The sequence below is a fragment of the Dermacentor variabilis genome, chromosome 1 (genome assembly GCF_050947875.1).
Source record: "Dermacentor variabilis isolate Ectoservices chromosome 1, ASM5094787v1, whole genome shotgun sequence".
Classification (NCBI taxonomy): Eukaryota; Metazoa; Arthropoda; class Arachnida; order Ixodida; family Ixodidae; genus Dermacentor; species Dermacentor variabilis.
In genome coordinates, this window is record NC_134568.1 from 69358642 (window position 1) to 69382236 (window position 23595).

A 23595-nucleotide genomic window follows, 5' to 3' on the forward strand; every position below is an offset into this window, starting at 1 on the left:
TGAGCGAGACGATCGGCGCTCTTCTGCTGGTGCGATTAGATTATTTGCTGCGTCCGAACGAAGCAAGCTTGCGATGTCACAGCGTAGTTACAGCGATATCCTGGCTCGATAAAGACCCTCACATCTTGATCGTGCGACAGCGACGCGTAAGCATTCATGAGGCGACTGAAGAATGTGTTTGTAAGAGCGTATGCTATGGATAAGCAATTACAGCTTTGACGACACCAGCCCCTAATATATAGGCTGAGCCTTACAAACTGTGTCCGAGGATGCGCTTAGAAATTAATGAGAGCAGCATTCCGGGCAAGTTGGTAATCCATTGCTTAAATGATATTGCGCTACATAAAAACGACACGGACGTGAAAGAAGACCACACACCAAGCGCTAACTTTCAACTAAGTTTATTGTGCCACTGCGTCATTTTATACATGGCAGGCAACGTAGATCGCGCATGCGCTTACAAGGAAATGAAGTGCGAAGTCATGTAACATGGTTACGTGTCATGTGACGCCGCGTCCAAGTAACGTAATTCTTTTTCTGTGAGAGCCAGAGACGGGAAGCTAACACACGCATCACCCAATTTCGCGATCATCTGCGCTTCAGATATCTCACGGATGAGCTGCGTTCTGCCACGGGAAACAATCGTGCATTGATCCTCAAGAGGCTTGCACCCATGATCGCGACAGTGGATCGCCAAGAAACCACCTGAGCCGTTTTTTACATTGTTGCTGTGTTCGCGAAGCCGATCATTGAGGCAACGCCCAGTTTGTCCGATATATTTCTTCCCACATGAAAGCGGCAGGTTGTACACCACCCGGTGTACACACTCGACAAACCTTTTCGGTGATGCTTTCTGCACTTATCGGAAGGGACGGCATTTGGATCAGTCAGCCTGCAAAGCTTGCCGAGCTTGTCGGGAGCAGAAAAAACAACTCTTACGTTCGCCCTTTGGGCAATCTTTTTCAAGTTGTGGGATATCCCGTGCATGTATGGTATGACACTTACTTTAGGGCGTATGCCAGGAGGGGCATCGGCAACTTACTTCTGCGTGCTGGATCGCGTTTCTCTTAAGATGCGTTCCGCGACAGACACTAGCACCACCCTAGGATATCCAGCCAGGGACAACCGTAAAGTTTGCGCTGCTAAGCTTGCGTCCACAACATGACAGCAAGACTTGCTAAGGGCATTCTTGAAGCACAAACTGATAATGGCCCGCTTAACAAGCTTAGAATGTGCGGACGTATACGGCAGAAGTGGTTTGTTGGCTCGCGGCTCATACGACCAACACGTGTGGCTGTCCTGAAAGTTCAGGCGAAGATCAGATTAGATTAGATTATCCCACAACTTGAAAAAGATTGCCCAAAGGGCGAACGTAAGAGTTTTTTCTGCTCCCGACAAGCTCGGCAAGCTTTGCAGGCTGACTGATCCAAATGCCGTCCCTTCCGATAAGTGCAGAAAGCATCACCGAAAAAAGTTTGTCGAATGTGTACACCGGGTGGTGTACAACCTGCCGCTTTCATGTGGGAAGAAATATATCGGACAAACTGGGCGTTGCCTCAATGATCGGCTTCGCGAACACAGCAACAATGTAAAAAACGGCTCAGGTGGTTTCTTGGCGATCCACTGTCGCGATCATGGGTGCAAGCCTCTTGAGGATCAATGCACGATTGTTTCCCGTGGCAGAACGCAGCTCATCCGTGAGATATCTGAAGCGCAGATGATGGCGAAATTGGGTGATGCGTGTGTTAGCTTCCCGTCTCTGGCTCTCACAGAAAAAGAATTACGTTACTTGGACGCGGCGTCACATGACACGTAACCATGTTACATGACTTCGCACTTCATTTCCTTGTAAGCGCATGCGCGATCTACGTTGCCTGCCATGTATAAAATGACGCAGTGGCACAATAAACTTAGTTGAAAGTTTGCGCTTGGTGTGTCGTCTTCTTTCACGTCCGTGTCGTTTTTATGTCGCGCAATATCATTTAAGCGCTTAGAAAGCAGACCAGTAGCTTAGTAAAACTCTGAATAACTTAGGCAAGGTACGTGAAGATTCGGATTTGAGAACTTCCAGCGTGATCTCGCCGCTATAAATGTCTTCGTTATGGCTTCGCCAAGCAAATTGTGCGGTGATGCCATTGTACAGCAGAGGCTCGTCTAACAGCACGTCCCTGTTTGTTCAGCAATGTATCCACACAGCTTCTTTAATTTCGCCACTTTTTGTTGGGCTTTTAAGGGCACCGAAACATTCGTGCAGAATTGTGCAAGTTGCTCGCGCGTTTTCATTCTGCTATTGCAGTTTGTGTTAGAAGTGTTTAATTGCATGATAATATAAGTGTGAGCACAAAATATAGTGATAATTAAATTGTGTTTGGATCGGACTGCTGGTACGATCTGTTGGGAACTCGGCGCTGACGCCCGTGGTTGTACCTGGGTCGCAAGCCCCAAGGGTAGCGTTGGCCTGGCGGCCTGGGGTACAACTGGAAGCATCCGAAGGTCCCGGCAAAGCATGAGTCGACTGGTAACAACGAAACAACTTGTTTATTTTAACATCGCAAAGAGTTGGCGGTCAGGTTTGACCGTAGTAGAGAGACGGGAGAGCACTTCACTCAACAGAAGAAATCGGAGCCCTCCTTTTGGCGTCCGGGGGCAGCTGTTTTTATACTCTCGCAGTTGAGGGCAAGAAGGAACCCCTCAAAAGACGAGCACGTGAATGTACAATGGGCTAATGGTGACGCACACTGTCGTAGCGATGCCGTAGCACCATGTCGAGCACGATCTCGTAGCACCCTGTCGTGGCGCTGCCGGTCGGACACAATGACTGTAATGAGAGGATGGTCCCTGCTTTGGCATCGCCTGTTTCGGGCACAATGACTGGAACGAGATCCCTGCTTTGGCATCGCCTGTTTCGGGCCCAATAACTGGAATGAGATCCCTGCTTTGGCATCGCCTGTTTCGGGCACAATGACTGGAATGCGAGGATGATCCCTAGGCGGTCGCATCGCCGCAGTCGCGCCTGGAAACACCTGGCGATGAGTGTTGCGGCGACGACGATCGGGCCAAAATGTCTGCCGCCCCGCCGCAGTCGCGCCGGCAAAACCACGTGTCGCAGGCGAAACGCAACAGACCGCCCCGCCGGGGGAAGGAGATCCCGATGGACAGGGGACTGCATCCGCTGTCCGGAGGGATGTCGCTCGATGATGCTCATAACCGAAGTCGGGCGTCCCTCGACGTTTCTTGAGCGCAGCGCACAGAGAAGGCCTCGTTCTCTCGTTCAGGTTCGCACGGGACACTGCAAAGTGACTTCGGGAGAGTTCACATTTTTGTTCTCGTTCCCGGCAAGCGTTAGAACTACGCTGAAACTCAACCGCTCAGTCAGCAAGCACGGCACAACCCTCACTAAGCCCTGCCAGGCTCTTTCCCCTTTTTATACCACTGCCTAGTTCCTTACAGTAGTCTAGCATCACTCAGAACGCGTCCACAAATTGAAAAATTGCACTAGAAAGCATATCATCACTTTGAAACACTAAACAAAAGCAATATGTTAAAAAAAAATCCTGCCTCAGGAAGAAAAACATCAGTAACAAACAATTTTGAGGCTGATTCCTACGTTAGGGGCTTCGACTTAAGCCATCGGCGTTACCGTTGAGACTCCCCTTTTTGTAACGCACCTCAAAGGAATATTGTTGTAAAGCGAGGCTCCAGCGCAGGAGGCGGCCATTTTTGGGAGAGATGGTCTGCAGCCATTGGAGAGGGCAGTGATCCGTCTCAATGATAAACCTCGAGCCGGCTAGATAGCATGACAATTTCTGAACGGCCCACACGAGACACGCACACTCTTTCTCGGTGGCGCTATACGCCTGCTCACGACTGGTCAGCTTACGACTAGCATACAGGACGGGGTGTTCTACTTCTCCATTTTCCCGTTGGCACAGTACAACGCCCATGCCTCGCTCACTAGCATCGCACTGAACAATGAACCCTTTTGTATAGTCTGGCGATCGTAGCACAGGCTGGCTTGTTAGGGCACTCTTTAGGGCGCTAAAAGCTCTTTCCTTTGTCTCGTCCCAGACGACTGTTTGAGGCTGTGTTTTTCTTAGAGCATCCGTCAGGGGAGCCGCGATATCAGAGTACCTAGGGATGTACCTCTGATAGTAGCCGGCGACACCCAAGAACGACCGAATATCGGTCTTGGTGCGCGGTTGCGGAAAGTCTCGCACAGCGGCCACTTTTATTTCAGAGGGGCGGCGACGACCCTGACCAATCACGTGACCGAGGTAGACAACCTCGGCCTGTGCTATCTGGCACTTAGGAGCCTTGACTGTCAAGCCCGCTTCGCGCAGGCGGGTTAGCACTGCCCGCAAGTGTGTCATATGCTCAGACCAGGATGCGGAGAATATCGCTACGTCGTCTAGATACGGTAAAGCGAATTCTTGCTGTCCCCGCAACACTTTATCCATGAGACTTGAAAAACAGTATGGCGCGTTCTTCAAACCAAAACTCAACACTTTAGGACGGAATGTTCCCATTGGTGAAATGAACGCCGCATACCTACTAGCCTCTTCTGTAAGTGGAACCTGCCAATAACCCCTGACAAGATCTAGGGTGGAAATAAACTGAGCGCTACTAACTTTCTCAAGGCGCTCCTCGATGTTAGGGATCGGATAAATTTGATCCTTAGTGATGGAATTAAGCCTGCGGTAGTCGACGCAAGGACGAGGTTCCTTGCCCGGTACCTCAACTAAAATCAAAGGGGAGGTATAATCACTCTCACCTGCCTCAATAACACCGAGCTGTAGCATTTTCTTTACCTCAGCCTCCATAATATCGCTCTGGCGGGGTGACACCCGATACGCCTTGGATCGTACTGGCTCTGTGGAGGTAAGTTCTATATCATGAGTAAGTACAGAAGTCCTACCAGGCCTCTCAGAGAACAGACCTTGAAACTCTTGTAATAGCTGGTGTAGTTCGGTTTTCTGCTCGGGCGACAGCGGTGCTTTACTGATAAGGTCACTAATGACTTGACCGGTGTCTTCCCTGTTCGTCACTGAGCCTAGTCCCGGAAGCTCGACCGGAAGCTCTTCAGGAACGTTTACCATCAGGCACACCACTGCTTCCCTTTGTCTATAAGGTTTGAGCAGATTACAGTGGTAAACTTGCTGTGCTTTCCGCTTTCCTGGCAGACTTACCACGTAGTTAACGTCCGACAGTTTCTGAACAATTCGTGCTGGGCCCTCCCACTGCACGTCTAGTTTGTTGTTTAGCGATGTGCGCAATATCATGACCTCATCGCCAACCTCAAAACGACGGGCCCTGGCTGTCCGATCATAATAAACCTTGGCCCTCTGCTGGGCCTTTGTCATTGCTTCACCTGACAACTCCTGTGCCCTTCTTAAGCGTTCGAGGAGCTTAAGCACGTACTCCACCACGACTGGGTCGTCGCCCCTACCTTCCCATGATTCTCGAAGCATGCGAAGCGGAGATCGAAGCGAGCGACCGTACACCAGTTCAGCTGGCGAAAACCCCGTAGCCGCATGCGGCGCGGTCCTTAAAGCAAACATCACCCCAGGCAGACACAGCTCCCAGTCAGTTTGATGTTCAAAACACAAGGCTCTCAACACGCGCTTCATGACGGAGTGGAGCTTCTCAACGGAATTCGACTGTGGGTGGTACACTGAGCTGTGTAATAGCTTTACCCCACACCTTTCGAGAAAAGTTGTCGTCAAAGCGCTAGTAAACACTGTGCCCTGATCTGATTGGATTTCCGCAGGAAAACCAACTCGCGCAAATATGGACAGTAGTGCATTAACTATCTCAACTGAGCTGAGTTCTTTAAGCGGCACTGCTTCAGGGAACTTTGTCGCTGGGCAGATCACAGTCAAAATGTGTCTGTACCCCGTGGCTGTTACCGGCAGAGGTCCCACAGTATCAATAACGAGCCGTCTAAAAGGCTCCGTAATGATAGGTACCAAATTCAACGGCGCCCTCGATTTGTCCCCTGGTTTGCCCACCCGCTGACAAGTGTCACATGTCCTCACGAAATGGTCTGCGTCCCGAAAGCACCCTGGCCAATAGTACTCTTGCAAGAGACGGTCCTTAGTTTTCTTAACTCCTAGGTGTCCGGACCACGAACCCCCATGTGACAAGCGCAACAGATCCTGACGATAGCATTGAGGCACGACCAGCTGATCGAACTCCACTCCTCGGCGGTCTAGATACTTCCGGTACAGGACTCCACCTCTTTCCACAAAACGCGCAGTTTTCCTGGCGATACCTTCTTTGACATTGCAGCGCACGTTTTCCAGGCTGCCATCCTTTTTTTGCTCGGCTATCAAAGCCGTCCGGCTGACTTTTAGCAACCTATCAAGTCCGTCTGACGTCGGCGCGATGAGCAAATCAGTAGATAGCTCTTCTAACTTTCCCGCGTCGGGCGTTTCCTCTCCAGTATCTGGCGCCTTTAACGTTACAGACTCAAGTTTATTCAGTTCGGGCGTGCTCGGAATATCAGCTTGCTGCGCCTCTGACCCTTTTTCGTTGTTTGATAACGTCGGCCCCGCAACTACCGCCTTTGCAGCGAGCTCCCGAACCTTCGATCTGGTTAAGGCCTGAACACTAGCTTCACCAAACAAAAGCCCCTTCTCGCGCAGGAGGTGATCGGACCTGTTTGAAAATAGGTACGGGTACTGGGGTGGCAGCATAGATGACACTGCCGCCTCTGTCTCAAGCGCTCCGAAAGGTCCTTCAATAAGCACTTTTGCTACCGGCAGACACACGCTATGAGCTTCCACGGCTTGCTTGATCCATGCGCACTCGCCCGTGAACATATGGGGTTCTACGTAAGACGGGTGAACTACATCCATCGTAGCTGCGGAATCGCGAAGCACTCGGCACTCTTTCCCGTTCACGAGGAGGTCTCGCATGTAAGGCTCGAGAAGCTTCATGTTCTCGTCAGTGCTGCCTAATGAAAAAAACACAACTTTTGGTTTTGTTTCCGGACACTGCGCCGAAAAGTGACCCGGCTTCTGGCACGTATAACAAACGCCCGCTCGCCTCATCCCGAACCGCTTTCTGCGTTTGGCTGCCGCCGTCTCTTTACGTTTGGTCGGACTGCTTTCACTCGCATCCTCACTACGCGTGTCCCCCTTTGCTCTCATGGGTGTGAACTTCGGCCTCTCGAACTTCGAGCCAAATTCACCCTTTTGACCGTCCTTAGCTCCGCGAGCTCGACGCGTCACAAACTCCTCGGCTAGCTCAGCGGCTTTAGCCACCGTACAAACGTCTGGCCTATCCAAGACCCAGTATCGCACGTTCTCCGGTAACCGACTATAAAACTGTTCTAGCCCGAAACACTGCAGAACTTTATCGTGGTCACCAAACGCTTTCTCTTCTTTGAGCCACTCCTGCATGTTCGACATAAGCCTATACGCAAACTCTGTATATGACTCACTTCTGCCTTTCTCATTTTCCCGAAACTTCCGACGGAACGCCTCCGCAGACAGCCGGTACTTTTTTAGAAGACTCGATTTCACTGTGTCGAAATCCTCTGCCTCCTCTCTATCCAAGCGAGCGACTACGTCGGCCGCCTCGCCGGGTAACAAAGTGAGCAAGCGCTGTGGCCACGTTTCCCGAGAGAACCCCTGCTTCTCGCACGTTCGCTCAAAGTTAACCAGGAACAAACCAATGTCCTCTCCAAGCTTAAACGGCCGCATCAGGTCAGTCATTTTGAACAATACTCGTTCTCCTGCACCGTGTGCCTGACTTCCATTACGAGCGCGTTCCATCTCTACCTCGAGACGCTTCATTTCCAAAGCGTGTTCGCGCTCTTCTTTTTTCTCTTGTTGCTCTCGCTCTTTCTGTTCTTTACGTTCACGCTCTTCTTTTTCTTTCTGCTCTTTAAGTTCGCGCTCCTGTTTCTCTTTTTGCTCTTTAAGTTCGCGCTCATATTTCTCTTTTTGCTCTTTAAGTTCGCGCTCCTGTCTTTTTGACCTCTCCTCAATAGTCTCAAGGCATTCCGACAGCTCGTCATCCTCAGCCTCTAACTCAAGAATAGCCTTTAGCAGTTCAGGTTTTCTTAGTTTGTCTGAGACATCCAGACCCAACTCTCTTGCAAGCTCCAACAATTTCGGTTTGCGCAACGACTTCAAATCCATGGCTGCTCTGAATGCTGCTTTCTCTACTGCTTATTATTGTCTTGCCGCAAACTAACCCGGCAGCAACGACAACCACAATTACCAGCTCTGTTTCTGACACTAACAAAAGCCTGGCAAAGCTCAGAAGAAGAAAGTCCCGCACTCACCAAACCTCGCAGGCAGGAATTCCGCGCAGTCGTTCCGCTGCAGGCAACCAGTCGTCACACAGGGCTCGTTGCACTGCTCCCGGATCGTCGTTGAGCTGCTCAGCATACCGTCAACTGCATCTCTTCGCTGCTGGCCTCCGTTGTCGCGATCTCACCGCTGGCAGACAGTTGTTTGAAGTCGGAGGCGATCTCACCGCTGCCAACCAGATGTTTGGATCGGACTGCTGGTACGATCTGTTGGGAACTCGGCGCTGACGCCCGTGGTTGTACCTGGGTCGCAAGCCCCAAGGGTAGCGTTGGCCTGGCGGCCTGGGGTACAACTGGAAGCATCCGAAGGTCCCGGCAAAGCATGAGTCGACTGGTAACAACGAAACAACTTGTTTATTTTAACATCGCAAAGAGTTGGCGGTCAGGTTTGACCGTAGTAGAGAGACGGGAGAGCACTTCACTCAACAGAAGAAATCGGAGCCCTCCTTTTGGCGTCCGGGGGCAGCTGTTTTTATACTCTCGCAGTTGAGGGCAAGAAGGAACCCCTCAAAAGACGAGCACGTGAATGTACAATGGGCTAATGGTGACGCACACTGTCGTAGCGATGCCGTAGCACCATGTCGAGCACGATCTCGTAGCACCCTGTCGTGGCGCTGCCGGTCGGACACAATGACTGTAATGAGAGGATGGTCCCTGCTTTGGCATCGCCTGTTTCGGGCACAATGACTGGAACGAGATCCCTGCTTTGGCATCGCCTGTTTCGGGCCCAATAACTGGAATGAGATCCCTGCTTTGGCATCGCCTGTTTCGGGCACAATGACTGGAATGCGAGGATGATCCCTAGGCGGTCGCATCGCCGCAGTCGCGCCTGGAAACACCTGGCGATGAGTGTTGCGGCGACGACGATCGGGCCAAAATGTCTGCCGCCCCGCCGCAGTCGCGCCGGCAAAACCACGTGTCGCAGGCGAAACGCAACAATTGTAAGTCAAAGTGCGTACATTTTCTCAATGATACATTTTGGAGTGGCCGTCATGCCAGTAACATCAGAATCCTAGAAAAAGATCGACAGTCACTTAGGAATGCGAAAACTTAATGACTTCATGGATGTACACTTGCAATTATCACGTGACCGTGATACGTCCTACATTGTCACGTGTCCTTTACAGTTCTACCTTCATCTGCCGCAATCCACCTTGCTACAGTTTGTACGAACCTTAACCGAATTTATTCCACCCTAATACATATTATTTACCCATAATTGCTCATAATTAACGTAGTTCTATTTACTACCTTCTGTATCACTACTGATGTCATACAAGACGCTGATGACGTCACATTTTATTGCTTTATTATACATACTTTCAAGGCCTAGTAGATACAACAGAAAGAAGGGGTGAAAGTATACAATATTTGCAGTGCAGGGCAAGAATAGAAAATCAAACTGTGAGACACTTTGAACAGCGATGTTGAATTAGTGGTGTCACAAATTGAGACTGTGGAGGCGGAAAGGCGGTTCCATTCAGTGGCTGTTCTTGGCAAAAAGGAAGAATGGCAAATGAATTTTGTGTTGATGGTCCATGCGAGACGAGATATAACTTGGTGGGGTGAAAATATTTTCTTTAAGACAAGGGTTAAAGTACCATATTCTATGAAAAATACAGAGACGAAGGTACCTACGACGTAACCAAAGGTCAGGTTGACCTAGTGTTCTTTTCATGGACGTGACGCTAGAATGACGTGAATAATTTGAGAGAATAAAAGGAGGGCGCGGTTCTGAATGCTTTCAAGGGAAATGACAAGATTGGCATGAGCAGGGTCCCGTATGGATGGTTGTTGCGGAGAACGCCATCTTTCCTACCTGAAAGGCCATAAAATGCTTTCGCATTAAAAATGCAATACATACACACCTTGCTGAATGCGTGGACGTGTACACGTTACTTAGGTTTATGCATCCATGCGTTCAACACCCTTCAGTTGTTGATTTAACACCCTTCTTCTAGCAAAGTCGCACCTTATGTGTGGTATACACCCTTGCGATAGGGTGTTTTGACCGAAAAGGGTGCTAAAAGGGTGTGGAGTGGGTGTAAATGCAGAAAGGACCCCTCTTAACACCCATAAGGGTGTAAAAATGTTTAGTGTGTATAGTGCGGAAAGAAGTCGTTCACAGCTTCGCTGTAGAAACTAAAGCGCCTGTTCAAGGACACCAAAAGGTATTCAAACAGGAGCGGCTTTTGGAAGGCAGCATAGTGTTGTAGAAATTATAGCGCTCAGTAATGGAAGGCTATGATAGATATTCCAAAGAAGCATAAAGAAGCTGATCGATTGAAGAGCTACGAACGGCGAGAGAGCAACAGCTGTTCCACCCAGTCGCACGTGGTGGATCGAGTTTTTATCATCCCAAAGCTAACGACGCTGGAAGCTTGAGCGAGATGGTAATTCATGGCATAAAACGAGACAGAAAGACCACTTTTTCTCGCGTTTCGCGCTATTTTCATTTAAGGCGTCCACTACCTCAAGAACAGGCTGAAGCATCTGCTCCGGTACACCTGTGAGACAACCACGGGTGGGAACCTCGCCTCCTGCCATGCGCCGCACGGGAAATTTCCCTCAGATCTGGTTTATTAATCGTGATAGTAATTTACTATCGAATTATTATCGCCCAGAAAGGAGACATAAGTGATCTGTACCATATCGATATGGTACACTTCTGTGAAGAGGAGCAGCCGGCTTGAAAATAGTAAATGCTATCTTATTGGCAGACTTCGCGTAGTATAAGGATGTCGAAGGAGGAGCGACGCACGCGCACAGCGCTTCGTGCCGATGCGGTCTGGCATGCTACGCAAGCTGGCTTAATAATGTCGCGCCGGCAATCCGTTTCAACGCCCTCGCGGACGTGCACTGTATACGTATATAGAATTCGCAGGGCCAGGGGAGAAAAGCTCTCCAAATCGCTTCCTTTTAGAGATAAACGGCGACATTCTCTGGCCTGGGACTTGTATGTTACCGGACGCCGTTTGTTTACGCACGAATCTGTTCTCGTCACGGGTGTACTTTGTTACCTTGTCGCTTTACCAGCGAACTTGTTCCCGCCACCGCGCGTGTCCAACCAGTTGCCTGCGAGAGAACGTTCGGCCACGGCGTCTCCCGACACGTTTGTCGCCGGCGTATCCGTCGAGTATGAGTGCGCAGAGTATATGTAAACAACGGCCGCATATAGCGTTCCCGGAACTGCGATTGAGTGTCCACGAGTCAATCAGCGCCGGCAAACACGGCCCGCGCGTATTTTGCCATGAACAACCGAATAATACGCGAGAGTTGAACGCACCGACGTTTTGGCGTGCGCACCGAGTCAACAAAATCAGCACCGGCGGTTGTGCCCCATCCCTGCAGGCAGCCCCGGGCTACAGCGCCGATGACAGCCGCGCAGACAAACGAATCGGGGTGCACGCGCTTGCTGCGTGCCGTATGCGTGCGCTGTCTCGGAGATATCGTTCGTCAGCGTGGTTCGATGGCAGAAGGCAAACACGCCACCGGCGCGCAAGCAGCGCACGAGCGGAGCTCTCGTCCCAAGTACGCACTCCAGCGCAAACCGTGCGGCTACAAACACGACGCGGACGCGCTGTGTATCTGCCGTTTGCGCGACGGGCGCTCCGTCAGCTGAAAAATGCAGCCCGCTTGAGCCGTTGCTGCGGGCTCACGGTGCGCCGATCGCTACCGCGGTAAGCTTTGTTTGCGCGTAACACGCGGTTGCTGCGGTGTACATGCGCCGCTTTGACCCCTTTGCACGAGCCGCCATCAGCCGAGCTCTTCGGCGCGCGCTGCCTTGAGGCCGACAGCACGCATCCTTAATTCGCCGGCTTCGATTCTCGTATACCTCGAGCAAACAACTCGCTGTGAGCACGTGTACGCTTTGAACATTCGCATTAGTTTTCGGCGTTTGTTTATTGGCGGGAAGGAAAACCTGAAGGGAGCGACTAGCAGGTCGCATCCGGCTATAGTATACAAAGTGACCAGATATCGTGCACATGGCTCAAGGCAGAGAAACATGTGCATGATATGTGTCAATATAAGAAGAGAAAAAGACCAAGAAAGAATATGTATGTTTCATTTTTTTTTCTTTTTTCTAGAAGAGATAACGTACGCAAGAGTTATGATGAAGACACACTGGGGTGCTATTATATATATATATATATATATATATATATATATATATATATATATATATATATATATATGTATATATCCTTCCTCTCTTCCTATTGGCGCTACCGTGCTAGATAGAACGTAGGAGCGCATGGTCATGGACGGAGGTTGGCTGGAAGCATCTGGCTTAAAGCAAACATTGATACATGCCAGCCTCTGTTATCGTTCAAAATGGCCTGTCATCTTCGCAGTCCCTCTGCAGGACGGTGTCAATATTTTACCTGCACACGCAAACTGCCGCCGTAGCACTTCCTGACCAGTGCATGGGTCCCCATAGTCGGCAGCGTTTTCTCTGAGGCGCACCGAATTGCGTACGTTCCCGCCTGAAATTTCACATGGAGTGATGCTGTGCTGCGTTTTGCGCAGGCGCTTTTTCCGCGCATTGCGGACTTAGCATTCCCGTTCCACATGCCCCGATCGAGGCGACTGCGATTTTCGCATTTACGAGCACCTAGTCGAAGGCTGAATTATTCTTGGCGTAGGTGTATTCGGTTCGCTTAGGCTAAAACAAAGTAAACCAAACCATACAACCAGTTTTCCTGAAATCTTTTTAATGTTTTTTTTTTCTCGTGGCTTTATCAAAACAAAAAATAAGCAGGCAATCCACAGTGACGTGCCAGACAATCCGGGTTGCATTCGTTCCTCGTCCAAGCCGCAAGTGAGATTTCGCATCGGGAAATTGCACCCACGAAGAGGCCGTTGGTGCATTTGCAGCACCTGCGACGTTGCACGCGCGAAATCGCAAGTGAAATCGCAAGCGAAATCGCGCCATCTAATATAGGCTGTGCAACCAATTTAGAAACCCTCTGGAGTGACTAAACTCTCGGCACATTAAAAGCGGTCAATCGTCGAGACCTAATTGACAAGCTTGCTGAAAAATAAACGAGCTCGTGCCATTAAATTGGCAATAAAACCACTGCTTTATGCGAACGACCAGCCTCACTTGGGAAACCAAACGACAAATGTTCCCCTTACTTCCCATTTACTCGAGCCTTTCGCTAAAATGTAAGAATCTCGTATGTGAAAGTTATGCACAACGTAACGCACTAAAACTGCCAATATTCGCGGAAACTGGCCGATTTCTCGCAAAAAGACCCCTGCACGCAACTTTCTTTTTTTTCTCCTCTTTTTTTTTCGCTGTAGCCGTTTTGCGCAGCAGGCTTCGCTGGGGGAACCTCCAATGGCATGTAGGCGAGCGCGCGTCGCGAAGACCATTCTCGACGCCGCCCAGCCGCAACGACACAGCGCAATATTACCGAGGTAGCACGTGGCCCAAGCTTGAGGGCCCCGATGAGACCATCGGAGTGCGCGCCTTAACATGGACGCAAGGCGGTACTCTTGGCATGTTGGTGTTTCTACGCGTCGTCACAGTCCACGATGTGCGGATGCCTCGGCCGGGAATAGCACTCGCGAACGTCGTAACCACTTTTATACGTGGGCGTGGCACTGGCCGTAAGCACGTCAGCTTTTCTAGTCGCTTTGACGGCCGCGTCCCGAGTTTATATACTTTCTTTTTTTCGTGTTGTCTCCTGCAATGGTTCGTGTTTTGCGAGCTCTCAGTTGATCTCTCTGTCTCTCTATTTAAGCAAAATCAATTACGTCAAAACGACGATTGCTTGCGCTTAGCCTCGCAGTAGCATAAATCCATGTCTGTACTGGCACGCCTGGAAGACCTCCGCATAGGGTGTCCGCAGAGCTGTCATTGTTCTCCGAAGGAGGTAATTTATTTCTATGGACCTGAACGGGTTGGACGCGCTCTAGAATTGTGATCGCCCACGTTTCCTCTCCGTTCGCGCAGGCATATACCTTTTGACAAAAAGAAAGTACTGGCTGTTTGCTCCGCTTGTATCCGAGTGTACCGCATACCGGAACTGGGTGGCACAAAAATCGATGACATTCTTCCGAGAAAATTGGTTAAGGGAAAAGGAGGAGGCTTAAAAACGTGAGACGCTCTTGGAGTCATAGTTTATAGTGAATAAAAGACATGGAATCGCGCGCAAGAAAGATATTAATTAATTAATTAATTAATTAATTAATTAAATAAATAAAAGCCGCGGCTGACTAGCTGCTCGTCTGAGCCCAATGATTAAGTCGCCGAAGAATGACTGATTTACAGGCCCTGTTCTGCTCTGCTTTACGTAGCTTGAGGTGGAGAGTATCTCGATAACTCCATTTCTATGCTTTATACAGCAAAAGATAAATGAATTGAATGAGATCTCGTTGGTGTGCCATCAGTACAGACACGCAATTCGTCCCGCATTCGTCCCGTCTAAAATGAGTGCCACCGAATGTATATGAAGGGAGTTGACGCTCAAAACCTGGACAGGCCGGTCAGTCAGCTTACTAGCTCTTGAGCTAGTTGGCCGAACAATCGGTGGAAATATTCGGCCAGCTGCACCCAAGCCATCACAAATAGCTCCAAGAAACCGGCAAACTGTCTACACCTTCCTGCTTTCCGTACAGCTTGCGCCATCCAGCTGCCGTCGTAAGTGGCGGGTACTTGGTAGGGCCCGTTTGATTTACAGCCACCCGCTGTTCCGTTGACAGAAAGTCGATGCGCGAGGGTTCCGTGTTGACATCTATTTTTCTTACTCTGTATCTTTTTCTTCCCGGTGCTGATTTTAAACACGTAGACTCGGCGAGTAAACAGGAAGACAGGTGCTATACAACCAACTCAATTTACTCAGGGCAATCTGCGAATTGAACAAAGTACGAAGAAATGGAGTTTTATGTAGACTCAACAGGACCGCATTTCGAGTTTCTGTCGGTGATACAAGGCTATTTGGAGAGAAAGAGAGAAGGGAAAGAAAGGCGGGGAAGTCAACCACACGTACGTCCGATTTTTTTACCCTGCACAGGGCTTTAAAGATGAAAGAAAGGATAGAAAACACCTATGATGTCGCTTCGGCCGGAGGTGCACATTGAAACTGCAGTCGCTCACTAAGGTCCGTAGACTTCAGGAACTGCAGTAAAGCACGTATGGCGTTCTGGGCAAGTTGCAAGGCATGTGGCCACTGTCCAAGTACTTTTGTCACCGCGAATGATCACCGCGAATGACTAGATCCAGGGGATATAACGTGGTGCGAAGTATATGGGGCTGGTCGTCATCGCGGGGACAGATTTCACGAGGCGTTCGACAGACTCCTCACACCCGCAACCTTCGCAAAAAGGCGTATGGTGCAGGAAAGGGCACTTTTAATTTATTTGTCCAAAATCTGCTGCATATTTGATTGAACAGCGTGTATGCTTGCATGTGATTAAATGTCAAGCGTTAAATGAAATTAAAAAAAAAGAGTTTTGTCTCTCTTAAGTAGTAGTTCAGCTAATTCATGTGCTAATTCATTCCGCAGACTTATATATCTGTATATACAACTGAAATTTTCTTTCTTAGCAGCCTTGTGAAAGAAATTTAAAGTGGCCAAAGAAAAGAAAGTAATCAGTGCAATTTAAAACGCACGGTTCGTCTGATAACCTTTTCTTTACTGTTTCAACTGCCTGTATTTCTAGTGCTAGAGCGGATGAAAGTTGTGCTGCAAGGTAATATAAGTTCCGAATACTAACTATTATAAGTACGAGTGGCTTGCATAGATGTGTTCTCCAAGAAGTCACTGGCAGGAATCCCTTTATTTCAATGTTTACGCTTGTCGGTTTAGTTACCGTGATATCCATGGGCTGTGACATTTGGTCAAAATATATGTGTATATTTTAACGTGTGTGTGCCATTTTTTAGTCCCTCGTGGGTCAGTACTAAAATTCTGTAGTCGTCGAAATTTTAACGTTGTTCTTGCGCAATAAGCTACAATCAGGACGCGCGCCTGCAGCCTTCCGTGTTTGACCCAAGATGCGGGCGTCGGCGACAATGTCTCCACCCTGAACGGAGAGACGTGGTATTGAGGCACCCTATAATCGTCTCAAAGAGGAACGAATCCCACACTGTGACTCCCACACTCAGATCGCAAGCGACACAATAATGTTGCATCGAAGCGGGAAAGGCCTTATGGTAGCTGGAGCTTCATGGAAGAGTCGAGAGCTCGTAGGCGAGAGTTCGAGATACGGGGGAGGTTTGAGCCATCTAGAGTGGCGTCACGTGAGCCGAGTTTCCTTGCAGCACCTGTTCTAGACAAACGTGTCTGAACCACCTGGGCGGTCTCGTGGGTGGACCGAGCGGCACCGTCAGAGAGATCATTTCCAACGATGCCGCAATGGCCCCTGGCAGTCGTTGAAAAACGATGTTGCTGCCCTTTTCGAGAGCACCATGGTGAGGCTCCCGGATCTCAGACGCTATAAGGTTGTAGGTTCCTTTACGTTGGCTTGACAGCTGGCTCTGAAGGGGTGGCTCGGAATCACAGAAGTCGGCCCATTTTCTTGGTGGTTCTTCGACGACGTTATTAGTCAGGGTTAAAGAGAGCGGCCAGCTCAGTCGGTGTCGTCAGGTGAGACGCAATGAACTTGATCGCACAGCCTGATGTACGCCTCACCATTCCCAACTTCGCAAAAAAAAAAAAAAAAGGCCACGATGACTGCCTCGGCTTTAAGGCAAATGTGTTTACCTTTGCTTCAAGAGTAGTATGGTAACTGCTCGCACGTTACACCGACGGCTCCGTTTCACCTGCGAGATGCTCGGCCAACGTTATCATTCTGGTTAACTTTGAAACGGAGGTACTTAAAAGATAAGCTTTATATATTGTCACGACGTTAACAAGCGAGGCCTTAGCAAAACGGTGTCCTCTTAATAATGGTTGACACTCGGAGAGCGCGCGTTGCACCACGCACTTCGTCGTTCTCGTTCAAGTGGCCGGCGGCCGCATGTGCCAGCCTACACTCTAAAAACAGTTGCACCCTTTGTGGTGTATATATGCCACACAACGATAATCGTCATCTGCCTTGCTTGCGTTTCCTTTCTTGAAACGCCGCGCCCGCTACTCTCCTATCGTGAATGCTGTGTAATGCTGATTGCGCGCATGCCGTTCGTTACTGGGGAGTACCGGGCTCGCAGCCTTAAAGAAAGAAAATGCGGACAAGATAGATGACGATTATCATTGTGTGGCAAGATACAACCCTAAGGGTGTAATTTTGTTTTAGAGTGTATCTCGCGCAAAATCAAATCACGTCCACCGTCAAATTTATTGTGAGAACAGGTCCGGAAGACTCCGTAGATTAGTGTTCTAGTGTTCTGGCAAAGAGCAAGAAAGCTGCATCTCCGGAGTCTTTTTAGTTATTTCTACGTTAAGGAACAATATATGCGTCTGCCACATGTACAATTGATGCACCAGAGTAACTTTGAATGCCTCGAGGATACCCTACATAGGATACCACCAGCATATGATTTCTTTCTTTCGCGGCAAGGTGGAATCAGTCGTCGATAAATTCGATGCCGATCGCCGAAAATGCACCGTGTAACAACCGTATAAGATTCGCGTATAAGACAGCATTCTCACAGGGGGAAAGGGATCACTTCAACCCCTTTCCCCCTGTTGAGCTCTCCTTTCCCTCTCTCGCTAGGTCGCTTTTTAGCGAAGTCCGACAACGACGGCACAGCGCCCACATAAACAACTTCGCTGTAAAAAATAAACTAACTAATACTTCTATGTCCAGCCTGCATAATACATAATACGCAGATATACAGTTTCTTCGATCTTTGTTGGCTTCGAACGAAGCTGCATCTCTTTGTGATGAACAAACACGAAAGCGCTTTCTGGGTCGCATGATTCCGGCTCGTCTGAGAAAAGTCGCTGATATGTTGCGGGATTCGCGTAGTCATCGTTTCCGCTGCTTCCTTTCGCTTGGGCCAGCGTTTCTAGCTCGGCATAACGGAGCTAAGGGCGGCCCACAAGAATACCGTAGCATTTCAAATATACCGTGTATTCCAGCTAACGTTAGCCAAGCTGTTACATTTAGAAAAAGGAAGATTTCAGAAACCCAGTGCAAGATACAACTATAAGACCTACGGTGTTTGGTCATCAGGCCTCTGACGACGAAACACCGTGCATCTTAATATCGTATCTCTTTTAATCTTTTTTTTTTGTGTGTGTGTGTGTTGAACAGCTTGGCTAGTGTTAGCTGAGATACCCTACATGTAGCAAAGCCTTATACTTGTTTGAACTCTTTTTGTGTGCGCGCCCGTGTGCAAGTTCCACGAGGGTGCGCGCGCACCCGGACGCAGGCATGCTCTTTCTGGGGCAGCTGAATGGCTTTGTTTTCTTTAGCCACTGCTGCCTCGGGCGTTGCATTTTGTCCCTAAAGCTTCTGCAAGGCTGTCGCACATTGCGCGTAACAGGCATCGCATTCATGGCTCCTTGTAGAAATTTATGGACCGCATCCTGAAGTGGCTTTCAGAATGAAATTTATTGGGGGTACAGAGCAGGGTCCTCTCCCTCCCCTTCCCTCCATCTTCCCGACAACCCTTATAAGACAAGTGTTCCTCAAGCAGCCATCCCCAGACGCAAGCGACGCAACGTGCTGGAGAGAAGGCGGGCGTATCACGGATGGACGCTCTTTTGTGCGAGAGAGAAAAAGGAATATCAGGGAAGGGCATTTGTTCCGGTCTACAAGAAAACCCGACGGCCGCCATTTCTTCTGGAAACAATGTTAGCACGAGTCTCACTTTGCATCCTTTTGTTTCTTTTTATTTTGTTTTGTTTGTGCCACTTGTTTCTTGAACATCATTTGCCTCACGCGTCGCGCGAGCGACGCGGAAACAAAAGGGGGGGTACAGAAAAGAATAAAAAAAACTTTGGTGAAGCTCGAGAAAGTACCAGTGCCCAAAGCGCAAATACTTCCTTCACTTGGTTCGGTTTTCATGCACAAGGGTGGGCGCTGCCTCAGCGACACGACAAGAAAGGAAGAATGCCTAACGGAAACTCGTGGTGCAACCATGCTAGGTACGTGGTGGTGATCCATTGCTACCGAGCATCTGCCCCCACCCCCTCAGTGTCTCTCGGCCGCCCACGTACACCTGCTTCAGCACAGCACAAAGAGGTGCAGCGCGCACCCGCTCCTGGCCTGTCTTCCCAGTCGCCCATAAATCATCCTGCGCTGCGCAGGCGGAAGACCAGGAAAGTGGAGACACCTTCTTAAGGAAGCGACGGGCCATGTAATCACATAAGTTCCAGCCGCGCAAAACTCGACCAACTAGAGTTGCTCGCAATATAGTGACAAGCCCCGTCGCACCAGTCGGCCCTCACGAATTTGAGAAGCGATATGGGTTTTGTCATCCTCCAAAGGCGGAGCGCGCGGAGAAAGGAAGCGATGAACCTTGAAATAGAATGGTTCGCCGAAGGAGCGGATGCTGTAGTGTTCCCGTGGAGCCCCCCCTACGCCCCCGGCGCGGCATGCGCGCGATGTCGTCGCTTTCGCGGCGGCGGCGTAATGACTGCGTCGGCCGCACACTCGTTCCCCCAGGGTTACGCGGTGGTTTCCCCGTGCGGGAGGGTGCTTCGTTAGCCTGCTGTCCTTCACACACTGACACTTCGCCGCCGCCGGCCGCGCGACAATGCACGAGCATCAATTTCCTGCTCGCGTGGTAGCTTACGTGCCTTCCCGGCGTGATGCGTCGATTCTTCTTACGCCCGTCGCGTCAGGATTCGCGAGTTGCGTTGTCTTTCTTCGGATCCGGCTTTATTCAATGATGTCGGATCCAAACAAAACACCGCCATTTCCGTGGCGTCAGACCCCTTATAATGTGAAGCTGAGCTAAAGTGTATGCGCATCACACACAAGTAAAGGCACGAACTGTGGCTTTAGACAGCATTAGCTGCTATGCCGGAATCATGGTGGTGACGCTCACCACAAAATCGCACTTTGGTGCTTGCAAACAAACAAATTCCCGGTGCTGCACGAGGCACACACACTGTCGTCAGTTAAGAGATCTGCTGAAGGCCATGGTTAGGAAGACGACAAAACGTTGCGCAAAAATAAAAAAAAAATGGAAACACCGTCTTGCGTTCTGCTGCTGTTGCTTTAACTCTGTAGCTTTAACGAGCTCTTTCAGGACAGCACAAGCCACATGCTCATCCGTTTGTTTTTGAACAGTGTTGTTCACAATTTTCTGTCAGCAACGCTAAGCTCGTTTCTCACATTTTTGACAAAGTCTGCACAGAAACTTCAGCAACGTTTTTTAGCCGTGTCATATGTTCCTGTACGCCGCCCCCTCCCCCCTTTATGTAATGCACTTGGGCCTTTAAGGGGGAAATAAATGAAATGAAATGAATATGGGCAAAATAGCACAGTAAGAAGTGGACAATGACTATAACGGCCACAGCTACGGCGCCGCTGTGAACGCAGCTGGAAACTTAATATATAAGTGGCACCGCTGTATAGAAAAAGTGTCAGCCTCGATCTCTTGCAGCCGTTTCAAGCGTTTTCTCTTCTCGAGTGACTTTTGCATCAAGCTCACTCGCAAAGACCCAGTGAGGACGGCTATGCTTACAACAATGACCATCAAGATTCCGCTCAACTCCCGACATTCGAGCTTCGAGAGGAAGGCAGCTTGTAACGCAACGATTGGTTGTTGCTACGCTTCCCAAATGTGATCAACAGCAGCATTTTTCTCTCAGCTGTCCACACCTCTTTCAATGAAGGGACAGAAGGCCGATTCGGAAAAATAAAAGGAGAGGGAGAGGTAGAATAGAGGTAAACGCAGAAATCTTTTTACCAGATTTGTGCATAACCAATACATGTAATTAATTGTACTTGTAATCAATTACATTTTTTTTTATTTTTGTAATTGATCGATTAATTTTCTGCTCAGTAACGCTCTGTGTAATCCAGTTACTTCTTTTTCAGTAACCAATTACACGTAACCAGTTACTTTACTGACGGGACAAGGTGTGACAGGCGACACAGCTTCGAGTACTTGAATTTGGTGGAAACTTCGGTAGAGCGCCCACGGTCCTGCAACACCGCAGCCTCGCTCGTTGGCTTATTCAGAGAGACAAATCCGGGCGCTCGTTGTTTGCGTCGTCATCTTAACGCTCCATCAGATGCTGGCCCGCGATTTGAACTGGCATTGCAATGGCTCTACAGCAAAGGCTACTTCGGAATTGATGCCAGGATATGACTTAAGGACGATATATCAGTTCTTCATTAGCCCTACGGGGAGAGGCTTCTCCGAGCCCCAGTAACGGGGAAGCGCTGTTCTTCATTCAGGACCCAGACGTGAAAATCACGGCATTGCGCAACAGTAATCTTGTGCGCAAGATGTTCTTATGTTGCATCACCGCCCTTCTCTCCAGCGCGGACACTGCGCGATTTTTCAGCGTTACTGCAGCTGTCTTCACCAGAAAACTAGGGAGATTACCCAACGAAAATTTAATGTTAGCGAAGATAAATAATGTGTGAAGGGCTGCAGAGGATGCACCGAAACAGCAACGTCAGCTCGTCCTATTTACTCTATTTGTACGATGTCAATAAACGTTCGGAGGAAAGTAGTCCAGCAAATGACTTCGTTCAGATATGCTACTCTGGCAGGTCAGCTGTCACAAACAACCCAGTTCCGCTGCTATCGTCCTCTCTGATGGATTCCCGTTTTACCATAAGAGAGCTAGATCTATAGCTTTGAACAGCCTCCGATATCGCTGTGCGATGAGGCCAAACCAAATCAGTAACCACATACTCACTAACCTACCCGTGGAGCGACGACGTGAGCTGCATTGAATGTTTTAATCAAGTGTGGGTCACAGGCTATATCCCACATTTATGGAAATTTGAATGGGTGGTGCCAGTGCTGAAAGAAAGAAAATATCCAGTAGCTCTGGACTCATACAGACCGGTGTTGCTGACTTCCTGTGCAGCGAAGGTAATGGAGAAGATGGTATATACAAGACTCACCTGGTACGTCGAACAGCGCCGGAAACTCCCAATGTGCATGACTTCATTTTGGGAACGTCTAAGCGCATTTCGATGGCGTCGCATTTCGAACGTCACATTTCGATGGCGGCGAAATGCGGAAACACCCGTGTAATTAGATTTAGGTGCACGTTAAAGAACCTCAGGTGGTCCAAATTTCCGGAGTCCCCTACTACGGCGTGCGTCGTTATCAGAAGATGGTTTTGGGGCGTAAAACCCCATAATTCAAGTAAATTAAAGCTCATTAACTGTTTTCGAGGATGTGGCAAAACTGCTGCCTTACGAATGCTAAAGACTCTGCCTGCACAAGATGTCGTACTTCTTACGGACTCGAAGGCAGCATTACAACTACTCTGTCGTGGTCTGCCATTAAGAAAATTTTCACGCAAATCACGGTCGTCTGTGAAAGACAACAAGAAAGGCTTCAATCTAAAGTTTCAGTGGATCCCTCCTGACATAGGAATTGCTGGAAATGACGAAGCTGACGCCTCTTGCTTACGCAGCACTCTCACATCCCCCTAAAGTCAAAGTGCCAAAAAGCAATCAGTTCACGATATCGGACATTTGTGCTAAGTTTTCTATCGCTTTGGATTTTGCCACATGCGTCTTACGTTATCAGGCGGTTTCGTCGAGAGGAATCTACGCTACTGCACCTAATAAGGACAGGATCTGCATATACCCCTGCATGGCTATTCAAGACGTGACGTACCGATTATCCGCTGTGTACTTCGTGCAGTGAGACAGGAGACATCGAAAACTTTATGTGGTCGTGCCCAAGCTATGGTAGTGAAAGGGGTGCTCTACTTGAGAACTTAGGAAAGAGAGGCCTCCCATATGCATGTCTGAGACGCCTTGTGTTTCTGGAAGGATCTGCTATAGCCCGCAAAGAAGCTTCACTCTTTCTCCTAACATTTATAAAATACACTGAACTATTCGACATATGGTGAAATACCCCATTGACAACGAAAGAGACGCTCAGACGGAGCAATTGCCGGCCTCGATTCCCTGGCTAAATCCGCCTGTATTTAACCCGCCTGTAACCACCACCACATAGCGCAAAATTAATCATTTGCTTTCTTATTATTTACTCCACAACGTTCGTGGGACAGTATTTGCATGGTCACTGCATGTAATCAATTACATTTTGGAATAAATAATTGTAATTGTTCTTTTTTGTTTCGTAATGTGTACAAGTCTGCTTCTTACCAGAACTAGGATGCTAGCTTAAGTACAAGTAACGACTTGTATAATGTAGGCTTTGACAT

General features: G+C 49.1%; 1 protein-coding gene across 6 annotated transcripts in view; it reads left to right on the forward strand.

Annotated features, from left to right (window-relative positions):
* LOC142579011 (uncharacterized) overlaps positions 1-23595 on the forward strand; it is a 465789-nt gene that overhangs the window by 233347 nt on the left and 208847 nt on the right. The window lies entirely within an intron of this gene.